This window comes from Saccopteryx leptura, chromosome 8 (genome assembly GCF_036850995.1).
Source record: "Saccopteryx leptura isolate mSacLep1 chromosome 8, mSacLep1_pri_phased_curated, whole genome shotgun sequence".
Classification (NCBI taxonomy): domain Eukaryota; kingdom Metazoa; phylum Chordata; class Mammalia; order Chiroptera; family Emballonuridae; genus Saccopteryx; species Saccopteryx leptura.
This window is the reverse complement of record NC_089510.1, coordinates 73,956,744-73,973,782: the sequence shown is the minus strand read 5'-3', so window position 1 is coordinate 73,973,782 and position 17,039 is coordinate 73,956,744.

The following is a 17,039-nucleotide window of genomic DNA, read 5'->3' as shown; positions in this document are numbered from 1 at the left end:
AGTGGAGAGAGTGGACAACCCTGTCTTGTTCCTGATTTAAGGTAGAAAGTCCTCAGTTTTTTGCCGTCTAAAATGATGTTGGCTGATGGTTTATCATATATGGCCTTTATCATGTTGAGATATTTTCCTTCTATACCCATTTTGTTGAGAGTCTTAAACATAAAATTGTGTTGTATTTTATCAAAAGCCTTTTCTGCATCTATTGATAAGATCATGTGGTTTTTGTTCTTTGTTTTGTTGATATGGTGTATTACGTTAACCGTTTTGCGTATGTTGAACCATCCTTGAGATTCTGGGATGAATCCCACTTGATCATGATGTATTATTTTTTTAATATGTTGTTGTATTCGGTTTGCCAGTATTTTGTTTAGAATTTTAGCATCTGTATTCATTAGAGATATTGGTCTGTAGTTTTTTTTCTTTGTGCCATCCTTGCCAGGTTTTGGTATGAGGGTTATGTTGGCCTCATAAAATGTGTTTGGAAGTATTGCTTCTTCTTCAATTTTTTGGAAGACTTTGAGTAGAATAGGAACCAAGTCTTCTTTGAATGTTTGATAGAATTCACTAGTATAACCGTCTGGGCCTGGACTTTTATTTTTGGGGAGGTTTTTAATAGTTTTTTCTATTTCCTCCCTGCTGATTGGTCTGTTTAGGCTTTCTGCTTCTTCATGACTCAGTCTAGGAAGGTTGTATTGTTCTAGGAATTTATCCATTTCTTCTAGATTGTTGTATTTGGTGGCATATAATTTTTCATAGTATTCTACAATAATTCTTTGTATATCTATGATGTCTGTGGTGATCTCTCCTCTTTCATTTTGGATTTTATTTATTTGAGTCCTGTGCCTTTATTCCTTGGTGAGTCTTGCCAAGGGTTTGTCAATTTTGTTGATCTTTTCAAAGAACCAGCTCCTTGTTTTATTGATTTTTTCTATAGTTTTTCTGTTCTCTATTTCATTTATTTCTGCTCTGATTTTTATTATCTCCTTTCTTCGGCTGGTTTTGGGTTGTCTTTGTTCTTCTTTTTCTAGTTCCTTAAGGTGTGAAGTTAAGTGGTTTACTTCGGCTCTCTCTTGTTTGTTCATATAGGCCTGAAGTGATATGAACTTTCCTCTTATTACTGCTTTTGCTGCATCCCAGAGATTCTGATATGTCGTATTTTCATTTTCATTTGTCTGTATGTATCTTTTGATCTCTGCGCTTATTTCTTCTTTGACCCATTCATTTTTTAGAAGTATGTTGTTTAGTTTCCACATTTTTGTGGGTTTTTCCCCCTCTTTTTTGCAGTTGAATTCTAGTTTCAAGGCTTTATGATCAGAAAATATGCTTGGTACAATTTCAATTTTTCTAAATTTGCTGATATTGTCTTTGTGGCCCAACATATGGTCAATTCTTGAGAATGTTCCATGTACACTAGAGAAAAATGTATACTCTGTCGCTTTGGGATGAAGTGTCCTGTAGATGTCTATCATATCCAGGTGTTCTAGTATTTCGTTCAAGGCCACTATATCTTTATTGATTCTCTGTTTGGATGACCGATCTAGAGCCATCAGCGGAGTATTGAGGTCTCCAAGTATGATTGTATTTTTGTTAGTTTTTGTTTTAAGGTCAATAAGTAGCTGTCTTATATATTTTGGTGCTCCTTGGTTTGGTGCATATATATTAAGGATTGTTATGTCTTCTTGATTCAGTGTCCCCTTAATCATTATGAAGTGACCATTTTTGTCTCTGAGTACTTTTTCTGTCTTGTAGTCAGCATTATCAGATATGAGTATTGCTACACCTGCTTTTTTTTGGGTGTTGTTTGCTTGGAGTATTGTTTTCCAGCCTTTCACTTTGAATTTGTTTTTATCCTTGTTGCTTAGATGTGTTTCTTGTAGACAGCATATAGTTGGATTTTCTTTTTTAATCCATTCTGCTACTCTGTGTCTTTTTATTGGTAAGTTTAATCCATTTACATTTAGTGTAATTATTGACACTTGTGGGTTCCCTACTGCCATTTTATAAATTGCTTTCTGTTAGTTTTGTATCTAGTTTGATTCTTCTCTTTTGTTTTTCTATCATTTGTTTCTGTTTGTTTGTGTTCCATACTTCTTTCCTCTGTTGCTACCTTTTTTAAGTCATGTGTTTTTGTGGTGGTTTTTTCTAGGGTGGTTACCATTAAGTAATGAAAAGGGTACCTACCATATTCATTGTAGTACCCTATCTTATAAGTACTTCTGCACTTCATCATCCTTTGCTACTGTTAATCTCCATTCTCTCCCCCCCCTTTTTTTTTTTTTTCCTTTGTTGTCACAGTTTAAGTTTGGTTTTATTGTGTTCTTGGTGGAGCTGTTACTTGTGGTGTTGTTTTCTTTTGTTCTTTGAATCTGGTTGGAAAACCCCCTTTAGTATTTCCTGGAGTGGGGGCTTTCTCGTGATAAATTCTCTCATCTTTTCTGTATTTGTGAATGTTTTTATATCTCCTTCATACTTGAAGGATATCTTTGATGGGTATAGTATTCTTGGCTGAAAGTTCCTCTCTTTCAGGGCTTTAAATATTGGGGTCCACTCTCTTCTAGCTTGTAGAGTTTCTGCTGAGAAATCTGATGATAATCTAATAGGCCTTCCTTTATATGTTGTACTCTTCTTTTCCCTGGCTGCCTTGAGAATTTTTTCTTTGTCATTGTTTTGTGTCATCTTTATTATGATGTGCCTTGGAGTGGGTTTGTTGGGGTTAAGAAAACTCGGTGTTCGGTTTGCTTCTTGAATTTGAGGCTTTAGTTCTTTCCACAGGCTTGGGAAGTTCTCGTCTATTATTTGTTTGAGTATATTCTCCATTCCATTTTCTTTCTCTTCTCCCTCTGATATACCTATTATTCTTATGTTATTCTTTCTGATGGAGTCTGATAATTCCTGTAGGGCTTTCTCGTTTTTTATTATTTTTGAGTCTCTTTCTTCTTCTCTCTGTTGTGCCTCAAGTTGTTTGTCTTCTATTTCACTAATCCTATCTTCAATCTGGGTTGTTCTGCTAGCTAAGCTTGTTACCTCGTTTTTCAGCTCGTGAATTGCGTTTTTCATTTCTGTTTGATTTGTTTTTATAGTTTCAATTTCCTTGGTAATATATTCTTTGTGTTCATTGAGTTGTTTTCTGATCTCCCTATATTGCCTTTCCGTGTTTTCTTGTATATCTCTGAGTATTTTTAAGATTTCTATTTTAAATTCTCTGTCATTTAGCTCCAAGGCTTCCAATATGTTAAGTCTTTTCTCCATAGATTTTTCCACATCTATTTGTGTTACCTCTCTTTCTTTTGTATCCATAATATTCGATTTCCTCTTTCTTATTGGCATCTGAGGGTGGTCTTGTTGATAGCACACAGGCCCACTTCCTCGCGGCTTGAATGAACGTCCCTGCGGTAGCTTCCTCCACACCCTCGTCTCTCAGATTCGAGTGATAACAGTCCTTTTGCTTTCAGTTTGCTCCGAAGATAAATTTTCCTGTTTCTAGTTGATAAATTTGTTGTGATTTTGGGGAGATCTGTCGGACGTGCTGCTCACGGCGCCATTTCCGTGATGTCACTCCACTTCGGATTTTAAATGAGATACTTTGAAGGGGGAGCCCAGCTCCAGTAGAGGCCCTCCTGCATCGGGCAGCTGCCCCCATTCAGTTGCAAATATGCACCAAGACATTTTACTCAAGCCAGGCTTTGGACAGCAGGGCAACATGCGCTTCCTGCCCCAACAGCCCTTCTTAAAGGCCAATGGCTTCGATGGACTTGGCCCTGGACTGTACAGGCCCCCCATCTGAGATGGGTGGCCTTGTTGGCACCATGGGGAAAGGGGCTGGAGGTTGACCTCCAGTTAACTCCTTGAGCAACCAGCACCTGGCCACCTAAGGTAGAAGTGTATTATCCCTTGAGTCCTCAGGCAAACAGCATTATGGAGGGCACCTTTGTAATTTCTTTATGGCCAATAATGAGTTCTCCTATTTTACTACACATAGAACCAGCAGATGCTGGTGTACTGGCCAATAAGGTTTGGTATGCTCGCTCAGGGCGGCCTCTGGTGCCAGCTACGGTGCTGTCTGCAGACAAAACTCTGGCCTGTATTCTGCCAGAGGAAAAAGATTTGCCTCTCTTGGTGCCGTTGACAGCTCTTTCATTTTACTCATAGCTTTTGATCTGTTAATTCTATTGCTGTAGTTGGTGCTGTTTCTGTTTATGCAATGTACCCCATTCCTTGTACAGTTACCATCAAGGAAGATGCCTGTGGTTTAGATTGTGAAGCGAGCAAAAGGGGTAGAATGTTGGTCAAATAAGTTTGTAAATATGATATATATGTTTGCTCGCTTATAGTTTGCATTGGGTGTGAGGGACAGGCTGTAAGCAGGCAGGGTTGTTATAGCCTAAGGCAGGGGTCCCCAAACTTTTTACACAGGGGGCCAGTTCACTGTCCCTCAGACCATTGGAGGGCCGGACTATAAAAAAAACTATGAACAAATCCCTATGCATACTGCACATATCTTATTTTAAAGTAAAAAAAAAAACAAAACAAAACGGGAACAAATACAATATTTAAAATAAAGAACAAGTAAATTTAAATCAACAAACTGACCAGTATTCCAATGGGAACTATGCTCCTCTCACTGACCACCAATGAAAGAGATGCCCCTTCCAGAAGTGCAGCGGGGGCTGGATAAATGGCCTCAGGGGACCACATGTGGCCTGTGGGCTGTAGTTTGGGGACCCCTGCCCTAAGGCTTAGTTTTAAGACTAAGCTTTTCCCCACACCCTTGACTGATTGCATGATGTGGGGTGGTGTACTCTCATGAGGAATCTCATCATGCCTCAGATAAATGACTTTGTATTGGAGACTTCCTTGTTTGTATATTAAATTAAAGGTTTTGATTTCTATACTATAAAGTGGGGCAGACTGGGAGCTTGCTCTCTCTTGGTTCCTGCTCTCACCATTGCAGGGGCCTCCCTGATTCCTTGCCCTTCATGAAAAAAGCTGGTTTTCTGCTTTTCCCTTGTCTTCTCTTGTGGCTTGCCTGTCTTGGTGAGACACCAATAAACAGAATGGCCCACCATCCTCCGACTCCACCATTTCTTTATTGTCTGCCCAAATCCAATGGGAACCTGCATGTGAATGGCCACAGTGGTGGCTCCTGGCCTTACAGATGGTAATGAAACAATGGAGCCAAGAACTGGTGGGCCATTACCTTTAATCCTAGCTTGTACCTGGTGGGCAAGTAAAAACACACACTTTGCTTCAAAACCCACTCATTCAGTGCTCACAAAGCTACTGACTTATCTGAGTTTTCTAGAGTCAAAGGTTTCTAGCTCACTAGCCTTATTCATCTTTTTTCCCCATCTCCTTCTCTCTGCACAAACTCTTTACAAACTGGCTTTTCCTTCAGCATTCTGCCATCTTGGCTACCTCTCCTCTCCTCCACGTGGACTGTTTCTGCTCTCTGCTCTCTAATGCTAATCTCAGGAACCAAGAGAGCAAGCTCCCAGTCTGCCCCCATTTTATAGTGTAGAAATTAAAACCTTTAATTCAGTATACAAATAAGGAAGTCTTTGATACAAAGTCACTTATCTGAGGCATAATGGGATTCCTCATGAGAGTGCACCACCCCACATCATGCAATCAGTCAAGGGTGTGGGACAGGCGTCCCCAAACTATGGCCCATGGGCCTCATGCAGCCCCCTGAGGCCATTTATCCGGCCCCCACCGCACTTCTGGAAGAGGTACCTCTTTCATTGGTGGTCAGTGAGAGGAGCATAATTTCCATTGAAATACTGGTCAGTTTGTTGATTTAAATTTACTTGTTCTTTATTTTAAATATTGTATTTGTTCTCATTTTGTTTTTTTACTTTAAAATAAGATATGTGCAATGTGCATAGGGATTTGTTCATAGTTTTTTTATAGTCTGGCCCTCCAACGGTCTGAGGGACAGTGAACTGGCCCCCTGTGTAAAAATTTTGGGGACCCCTGGTGTGGGGAAAAGCTTAGTCTTAAAACTAAGCCTTAGGCTATAACAACCTGGCCTGCTTACAGCCTGTCCCCCACACCCAATACAAACTATAAATGAGCAAACATATATATCATATTTAAAAATTTATTTGACCAACACCTTGGCAGTAACTTCTTACCTTCATCAAACATTTTAGTACTTGTCCTCCACTGCTACACACCTTAGTAATTTTACCATCTTCCTCCACTGGGTCACAGTTCCTTGACCTTCTAAATATATCTTTATATATGAACATTATCTCTACTCTATCTGAGCTACTCACAAGCCTGACCATACCTGAAACTTGGCGCCCCTCAGAATAGTTTACATCCCAGATCTATGAAACTAGAATTTCCCTTTTTCTGCCTGCCCTAGGCTCTTTTTCATTCTTCAGTTATCTTTAAGCTACTAATTACTTTCTTAAAGCACACTGGTTCATTTTGCTCCACATTGGGTTCTTGCTACCTCAAATCTATTAAATATTAAATTTATTTGGTGCTGTGTGTGTTTTTTTAAATCAGCTACATTTGTCTACCTATGACATTTTCCAAAGAACCTCTTCTTAATCTTGTTCTTGTTTCTCAAAGATTAACCTACTGGCATTCACTTTCTAAATACTATAACCTTAGTTTCTACTTTACAGAAAAGATTGAAGGCAAGTGGCTATATGATATTCTTTCTTCACAACAGTTTGGCTCCAGAAGTTCTTACTTGTCCCATCTACCTCAGAGAGAGAGATACTTTCTCCAAGTCTCCCTTCAGTTTGGGTTCCATCCCTTCCTGTGTCATACTACTCTGACCCTTGCTCCATCTTTCATTGTATTTCTTATGACCCTTCTCCTTAGATTGGCCCCCTACATCTAGATTGTGTTGCTATCACTCACTTCAAAGAACTAACCAACTTTCAGTGTCATCCTCTAGGATTGAAGATATAACCTGGACTTCAAGGAGGTCAATTATTCCATTTTAATCAAAGATCAAGGGGGTATAAAGATGTTAAGAGAGATTTGTTGAGGTCTCCAAGGTTCCAGAATGCAGAGAAATACAGGGAGCTACCCAATTTTTAAGGTAACTTACATTATGGTAATAGAAATTTATGCAAAGTTGGGATAATTATCTCTACAAATATTTAAGGTTCAGGACATATAGCTGGGGAATCAGAAAAGATGATGCTAAAGGTACTGCAGAGGAAGATTATTGGTGACTGTTCTGGACCTCAGCCAAGGTACATAAACCCCTTTCAGAAAGAAAGCAGGTGTAGGAATAGAAGCAGCCCTATGCAAAGGCATCTCAGTCTTAGAAGAGCACATATGCCTTCATATATCATTCCCAAAAGCTGCATAACTGGAAGGAAGTTTGAGATTCATCTAGTCCAAAAGTGCATGATAACCTGTGAGTTATATTCTGCTCATGGTTCCTAAACCTTCTTTGGCTCACACTGTGTTTTTTATAAAAATTGTACCAACACATTAGAATCTGAAGAATTGAAATAAATGTCAGGTTTTGGTTCTCAGGAAATATTGGGAGATTTGACAGCCCAAGGCTGAAAGTTTAGCATGCCAGCCATTGGTTGGGTCTGAATAATGAAATGATTGTCCCTTTAGAAGGTATATATGCTCTTCAGTTTACCACCATTTCTATCATTTATTCAGTAGGCATCAACATCTGAATTTTCAACTTCTAATTTAGTCCAGTTTCTCAATAATAAAAACAATGTATTATTTGCATATATAAGCTAATCAGAGGAAGTGTGGCACTGCTTCTTTAGCCTAACATACACAAAGCTTCTTCAGCCTAACATTTTTGATGTACAGAAGCAATAAGCCTTATCCTAATGGAAGTAAAAAATTCAGGTAAGACCTTTTTCCATTATTAGCTTTTGAGCCATCCTTTCAAAATAATGTGATTCACTCAGGAAGTCTCATCACTGGGTTAGATCAATAGCTCTGACCTACTTGATTATGTAACTTGCAATTGCGTTTCCATTATAAAACTCATTACCTAGTACAACACGAAAAAAATATTCTCACTTATTTTTTTCAGAATATTTTCTCAAACTACATGTGAAAAAGGTCAGGGTTCCTTACTAGCTTTGTAGCGATTATCTGGCTTTTCATCAGGCAAGGAAAACGTAAGAGACTATAACTTTGATTTATCATTTATTTCCATATTAAATACCTTGTATTGACATTTAGACAGCTCTATCTACGACATCCTGGGAATTCTTTATTTCTTTAGCATCCACAACATTTTATTTGTTGCTTGCATGTGAAGTGAAAAGGAGGGATACTGCTCCATTCCAAATCATGGCACAGGATGTTTCTTTCCCTTTCCCTTCCTTACCTCCCCCTCATCTTTCTTCCCTTCCTCTCCTTTCCCTTCCATGCATTTCTCTTGCCTTCCTCTTCCTTTCCCTCTTTTCCTTCCTTTACTTCTTTTTTCTCCCATTCTTTTTAAAATCATTTATTGGTTGCTTAATGTATGCCAGTCATTGTACAAAAAATTTTCAGTGAAAGAAGATTGACAAAGAACAAGGTCAGGTAAATGAATGCATAAAGGAATGCATAAGTGATTACACAGAAGTGTAAGACATCTATGGCAGTCACATGCAGTGTTCCATCTCTGTTCTCGCAGATCCCCTTACCATACATCAGCTGGCCTTCAAAGGCAGCACTGATATCTTTGTTGGTGAGCTGCCCTCAGGTTTCCAGAACCCACTATGCCTATGTGCACCAAAAAGCAGAAATGCTTGTAGTGGTAGAGGGGTAACTTGAAACCAATGATTAATGAGTGTAGGAATAAAAATACCCAGATTTCACCTTCTTGGGTGAAATGATTCTGAGTACTTAGCTTTACATAGTTTTTCAGTTTCCCTCTGAGATAGAAATTATCAGTAACAACTACAATAGTTGACTAAATAATAAGTGTATCTCTGAAAGGCTGCCTTTCCTTCCCAGTTTGCTCCCTCCCTTATTTATACATGTTCTTTGCATATCTTAAAGGATTGCTTGACTGAAATCCTAGTCTCAGAGTCTGCTTTGTGGGGAACCCAGACTAAAACAGAGTAATTCACGACATCAGAACTTCTTGTCTAATGGGAAACAGACAAATCATTACAAGACTAAAGTCATATGGAAATTTAGGCGAAAACAATTCTGTCTGGCAGAGTTGGATAAGGAGTCAGTTTAGGAAGTGATATTTGACCTATGCCTTACAAAATTACTAAGGGTTTTCCAAGCAAAGGTGAGGAGATGCAATAATAATTGGAACTAAACACTTTGTCAATTTTCTCCTTTGATTTTCACTAAAGTTTTATGGAATGGGTACTTACTAATGTCCTAATGTTTACAAATGAGGAAACTGGAGTTAACCAGTTTACAAAGTTTATTCTGCCTGTATATAGCAAGGCTAACATTTAAACCCAATACCATATGGCTCCAGAGTCACAACTCTTTATGCCAATGTATGAGAAGAAGAAAATAAGCTTTCGAGGCAGAGAGATATGAGCTTGAATCCTCTTCATACTAGCTGTAGGTCCCTGAGTGAAAACCTAAATCTGTTTTCTACACTTAAACTAGATATAATCATTTTGAAAAAGGTTTTTATAAGGCTAACTGAAATATAAAATGTAAAATACCTACTACAATGCTTGTCATAAATATGCACTCAGCAAATAGAGGAGTCATTGTTGTAATGACTATAAGTATGATTAATATGGGCAGGTAAAAATGCTCATGTGAAAATTTTGTGCGTGTCTGACCACCAGTTCCTCTTACCCCACAACATGGTAGTTCAATGTGCCTACAGAGTAATATTCATGATGTAAAGTTGTGATAAATGAGGTTATAATCGAACCTGAGGACATGATATCTAAAAGATAAGTATGTCAGACTAAAGAGGTTGACTTTATCTTGCAGAGAGCCATCAAAGGTTTTTATGCAGGGGTAAAGGTGACATGTCTAGACCTGCATTTTGCATGCAGTTAAGTAAAAGTGGAGTTGACATGTTAAGATGTATGATGGGTTTTTTTGGAGGGGGTGTGGATGACTTGGAGTCACTAAAAATGATAGTTTGGAAAACTTTGGGTCTGGAAGAGGAGGATGAGATTTTAGGAGGCTTCTGATGTCTGCTGTAGGATTTCCCCCATGATCATTGGTCTTCAACATTTTAGTAATAAAATTATTAGATGTGAGCAAATTCAAAGGTAGTGTGTGTGTCAGAGAGAAAGAAATAGAGGGAAGGAGAGAATCTTTAAATCTTTAAATATCAGCTTCCCTTCTTCAGTCAGTGCCACTCAAGTTTAGTGCCCTCAGACTTACCATGGGCAGACACTGAGGATCTACACACACACTTGGGTTTCACAGCAGGGAACAGACCATCTAGGTAATCTGCCTCATTTTACCCACAGATCTCTGTCCTTAAATCTTTTTATAAACTATGCATATTTGCTTTAGTCTACTTTACTTCTAATGCCTGTTCAGTCTGTGATCTTGACTTGTTCAGGAAAGTGTTCCCCTGAGCCTCAGTCTGCGTATGTGTTAATGGGCAATAATAACTTCCCTGCTCTCCCCATAGGATTAAATGCAACTTAACTTTATATACTGCAGATCATTATACAAACATCTTGCTTAGTGAAACAAAACTGCTTTCACCCCAATCAAAGGAGTCTCCTTCCATTTAGTAATTACCTCTGAGATGAGTTATTTTCACAAAAGCTAAATCACTATTCAGTCAAATTGTTTCTTTATTTAAAAGTGGCAATTACTATTTTCTTATTTAATCTTGTGGCAGAAGCCTAAGAAAGATTGTAAAATTCATATGATCAAATTTTACAAAGATGTAAAATTTACCTTAATTTAACATTTTTTAACATGGGTTTTAGAAGACAAATGATTTAATATTGGGTTATTTTGACCATGAAATTTCCAAATTGCCTACAGGTACATATCTGGTTTTATTATCTATTTTCTTAAAATTATTTCTTTAATAATAATTGTTTATTGAAGTAGAATAGCAACTTCATCTGATTCATTTAGTTCTCCGATTTGTATCATTCCACATCACTTTTGAATACTGGATTCTGTCACCTTCAACATGTAAAAGTAAATGAGTTTCTAATCTTAGAGTTTTTGCTTACATTGTTCCATCCTGACCTATCAAAACCTCTTCTCTCTTTCAAGTCACTGCCAAGAGAAACTCGGTGTGTGGGAAATATGAGAACTCTCTCTATTGTCTTCACAATTTTTCTGTAAATCTAAAACTATTCTAAATTAAAATTTTATTTTATAAAAAGAAGTTATTACAACTTAAAAAAATAGTGTGTGCAAAGTTTATATGTGTATGCTACTCCTGTGGTGTGTGTGTGAGAGAGAGAAAGAGAGAAAGAGAGAGCATGAAAAAAGAAGGTAACAGTAAAGGCAGGCAGGTTGAACATAGCTAACCTAAAAAGGAATACTGGAAAGCAGTCTAGTTAGTATAACTGCAATCTAGGTTATCATGGTTTTCTCTAAAGAAATCAATATCTGACCATGGTAGCTAGCCTCCAGTGAGCCATATCTCCTGGTACTCACATTATTATGTAATACCCGACCCTACTCCATTCAATCTGTATGACCAAGAAAACACAATGGAAATGGTGGTGTGTGACTTCCAAGGCTAGTTCATAAACACTAACTGCAATTTTTACCTTGGTTTCTTGGATCACTCACTCCAGGAGAGCTAGCCACCATACCTTGAGCATACTTAAGCAGCTCTGCAGAAAATTTATCACTGGAAGAAACTGAGGCCCCCAGCCTAGAACCAACCTGCTAGCTACACAAGGGAGCCTCCTTGGATCCTTTACTTCCTTCATGAGACATTCTAAACAAGGGCCTGGATAAGCCCTTTTTAACTTCTTGAAAATAATAAATCACCACTTGTTATTTTAAGTTACTAAGTTTGGGGACAATTTCTTTGTGGTAAAAACTGGCTAAAATACTAATATTTACTAAGTGTCTATTATGTACCAGGAATTCTACTAGGTGCCTTTTAAAAAATGATTTCTGTACCTAGTCTTTTGACACAGGTATACTTCGGTTCTTTTACCAATTTAAAGAAAAATTCAGTTCCAAGATAATTTCGTTAACTTCCATGTAGGTGCTAAAGTTTTGAGAGCGCCTGAATCCAGGCTATTGTTCCTTACACCAAGTAAGTTTTGATTGAGGAAGCAGAACAAGGAGAAGCTGGAGGGCAGAACTAAGACACCATGGCAAAGACTTCATAAAATATTATCCTTTGGGGGGGCAGTGGGAAGTGGTAGAATTAGAAGAGAAGGAATAAAGTAGAACAAAGAGGAACAGTACTGTTTAGATGGGAATTGATCAAGAGCTTGGAAGCAAGAATGGATTTGCCATGAGAATCAGCTGGGAACTCAGTGTTATTATGAGGGCTCTTAAAGGTCCTGCTCCACTCTGGGAAGGTTAGGAACACTCAAAAAGCAGTGCTCTCTGTTGGTGTATCTGTGACTAGATTAGAGAGGAAAAAAAGCATATATAATAATGAATTAGTTGATGTCTAGACTAGAATGGTTATAAAAATATTTTTAACTGATAATTTCTGTTCCTAAGAAAGTTATCACATTCATGAGTTTGGTCCTTCTTCAAACTTTCACTAAGAAGACCTCTGTCTTTCCTTACCAAGAATTCTCATGTTCTTTGTAAACCTCTGGGTATTCATAAATATTCATATATACAAATTGAGTACTAATAGAGTGATATAACTGCATGCATGAGTTAACACCTTGGAATTCATTTCCATAATCTTCAATTTGTAAACCAGGGAACAGTTTGTTTTCTCATTTAAACAGTAAGAGTCTAGAAGTATGATTGATTAACTTTTTAAGAGGAAAGTGTTGGTTTGCAACCAAGTAATAAAAGTGTTCTCAGTTTTTAAAAGAGCATAAAATCCAAGAATTTTATTTGAAAATTGTATCTCTGGATATAATATTTTTTGATACAATATCATCCTTTAGTCAGTGATTATCTGAAGAAATCAATACAAGGGGTCATGAAAGGATACCCATAAATGTTTTCACCTTTGGAGAGCAAGTGATGGGTTTTACTTTTATTAAATTTATTGGTATGACATTATAATATTATGTTTCAAGAGTACAATTCTATAACACATCATCTATATATTGCCTTGTGTACTCACCATCCAAAGTCTAGTCTTCTTCCACCACCACTATATGTTTGACCCTTTATCTCTTCTACCTCCCTCCAACCCTTTCCACTCTGATAACCACTATGCTGTGGTCCGTATATATGAGTTTCTTTGTTTATTTGTTGCTTTCTGTTTTACATCTCACATATGAGTAAAATCATTTGGTCCTTCACTTTCTCCTTCTAAATTATTTCACTTAGCATAATAGTCTCGAGATCCATCCTGGCCCCAGCCAAGTTGGCTCAGTGGTAGAGAGTTGACCCGGCTTGTAAAAGTCCCAGGTTCAATTCCCAGTCAGGACACATAGGAGAAGTGACCATCTGCTTCTCCACCCCTCCCACTCCTTCTCTCTCTGTCTTTCTCTCTCTCTCTTTCTACTTCCCACCTCCTACAGCCATGGTTCAATAGAGCAAGTTGGCCCCAGTGTTGAGAACAGCACCATGGCTTCACTTCAGGTGCTAAAATAGCTCAGTTGCTGAGCAACAGAGCAACTGCTCCAGATGGGCAGAGCATAGCCCCACAGGAGGCTTGCTGGGTGGATCCCAGTTGGGGTGCATGCGGGAGTCTGTCTCTCTGCTTCCCCACCTCTCACTTAATAATAAACAAATAAATAAATAAATAAATAAATAAAAAGATCCATCCATGTTGTCACAAATGGCAGTATTTAATCATTTTTTTCTTTTTTGTATTTTTCTGAAGCTGGAAACGGGGAGGCAGCCAGACAGACTCCCACATGTGCCTGACTAGGATCCTCCCGCACGCCCACCAGGGGGCGATGCTCTGCTCATCTGGGGAGTCGCTCTGTCGCGACCAGAGCCACTCTAGCGCCTGGGCAGAGGCCAAGCACCTGGGCCATCTTTTGCTCCAATGGAGCCTCGGCTGCGGGAGGGGAAGAGAGAGACAGAGAGGAAGGAGAGGGGCAGGCGTGGAGAAGCAGATGGGCACCTCTCCTGTGTGCCCTGGTCAGGAATCTAACCCGGGACCTCTGCACGCCAGGCCGATGCTCTACCACTGAGCCAATCGGCCAGGGCCTATTTAATCATTTCTTATGGCTGAGTAGTATTCAATTGTATATGTGTACCACCTGTTCTTTATTTATCAAAGGGCACTTAGGTTATTTCCATGTCTGAGTTACCATGAATAATGCTGCAGTGAACATAAGGGTACATGTATCTTTACTAATAAATGTTTTCATTTGGAGGGAGTAGATAACCAGAAGAAGGATTGCTGATAGCTCTATTCTTAATTTTTTGAGGAACTTTTACACTGTTTTCTATAGTGACTATGCCAGTTTACATTCCAATCAACAGTATATGACAATTCCTTTCTCTTTTTTATTTAAAAAATATCTTTTACCAACTGCTTGAAAATGATGACTCATGATCTGAGCTCAGAAATATTTCTTTCAGAGGTATTTCTTTTTGGTATGCTATTTGAGAATAATGATTGTAAATCTTAGAATTGCTTAATATAATTATTTTATTTTATCATAATTTCCTCTATAATTTAAGTCCACAGTTCTGAACTATGTAACTGTTTGACTTTCATTGTTAACTAACTGGTCTAAAAAGTCATTAATGCATAAATTTATAGGACTTTTAAAAAGTTCAGTGAGAAAGCTCTTAGCTTTCTAAGAAGTTATGCAATACCACATACTACCAATGGACAGAATTTTTCTAATTGGAAAGTATTATTGGAAAGTTATATACAAAGTGAGAAAACATAAGATTCTGAGGTTAAAGATACTATTTTAAATTCTCAGCACTGTTTTTAATCTCATTTTTATTAATTTTAATGCAGTGACATTGATAAATCAGGGTACATATTTTCAGAGAAAACATCTGCAGATTATTTTGACATTTGATTATGCTGCATTCCCCTCACCCAAAGTCAAATTGTCTTCCGTCACCTTCTATCTGGTTTTCTTTGTGCCCCTCCCCTCCCCCCAGAAAAGCTAATATTTCTTAAGTGCTCGGCCCCTATCAAGAAATGTCTTAATAACTTTATATATGTTAAATTTACTTAGTCTTCAGAATAATTCTATCATGATCACTAGAGAACTTGTAATTTGCTTCTTTACAGAAAATCACTCTGCACCTCCTGATGTAACCACATACACCTCAGAATACTCAATACAAGTAGAAAGGCCACAAGGCTCAATGACATTGCGGACAGCACCAAGGTATGGCAATGCTGAGCTCATGGAGACTGGTAATGGTATGTCTCCTGGTATTTTCTTCTCTTCTTTGTAAACTCTAATTTCCACTAATTTTCCTTTTATACCATGATGGAATGTGTTTCTTCTAGATAAAATGAGGTCAACTCACCAAATCTAGTTTATCAACTTCTTTACAAACCTGCTATAGAAGGTGGCATAGTCACAAGAAATGCAGTTATCTCTAATTGGGCAAGAGTTATTCCTTGTAAAAAAAAAATAATGTGGTAGGAATTTAATCATAAGTCTCAGCACTTTTTATAAAAGCTTGTGACAGAAGCAATAGGACCTTTCATTTATAAGCAATGAGTCGAAACAGCTGCATATGGAAAGATGACACTTTAGAAATAACACCCCGGCCACACAGACTTAACATAACAAAAGTTTATTTATTTAGGTAAAATTCTGATTGACAAGTGGCTTTCTATTAAATGGTTCAAGGACCCAGAATCTTTTCTCTTGTGGCTCTATAATTTCAACTTGTTGCTTTCAAAGTCACTGTATTCTTTTGCATCAAATCAGAAGGTAAGGAGGACCAGTGTTGTTATGTTTGTTTGTTTGTTTTTTAGAGAGAGAGAGACAGGAAAGGATGTGGTGGAGAAGAGAGATGAGAAGCACTAACGCATAGTTGCTTCACTTTAGCTGTTTATTGATTGCTTCTTATATGTGCCTTGATGGGGGGAGGGGCTCAAACCAAGCCAGTGATCCCTTGCTCAAGGCAATGACCTTGGGCTTAAGCTATAGGCCTTGGGCTTCAAGACAGCAACCTTTGCTCACAAGCCAGTGACCTTTGGGTCATTTCAATGATTCTGCACTGCACTCAAGCTGGCAAGCCCACACTCAAGCCCACAAGGCCATGCTATAGCCAGTGAGCTCAGGGTTTCAAACCAGGGCCCTCATCATCCCAGCTGACTCTCAATCTACTGTGCTATACCACTGGTCAGGTTATGGACCAGTCTTAAAAGAATCTGCATCATCTTTGATCTCATTCTATTGGCCAACCTTCACTCACATGCCCACATCTAACTGCAAAGAAGGCTGGAAAATATAGTTTAACTAAGTGTCCAAAAGAACAGGAAATATTTGGTGACATCAGTCATAAATTTTTGCCATAAAAGCTGTCTTATACTTTTCAATGTCAATTCTGAAATCTTCATAATTGAAAATTTACATTTACCAATATTTTGGGTGAAAAAATTACAAAACCACCAGCACTAATTTTTCTAAGTACTCTGATTTGTCTGTCTTTGCCTGGTTCTGGAAGTGAGAATGAGACTACTTCTCAGATTTTGTATTGGTATTAATAAAATTATTTGCATTTATTTTTTTTCTTTTTGGCTAAGCCATATAATCCTGAGCTCTTTATTAATAAAGTGATTTTTATGTGTCTCACTTTATCATGATTGACCTAAATAGAATTTAGGAAGTAGTTAATGATATCAAATTATCTCACAATGGGAATTACAGACACTCGCCTCAATCATGACAGCACTAATGCACTCATTCTCCTGCCCCTTCATTTAAAAAAAATAGCATGATAGTTTTATTTTCTTTTTGTTTCTAAATAACACTCTAGACATCTGTGCTATAATTAAAAGCAGCAGCATTCTCTGGTAATGGGAATTATGA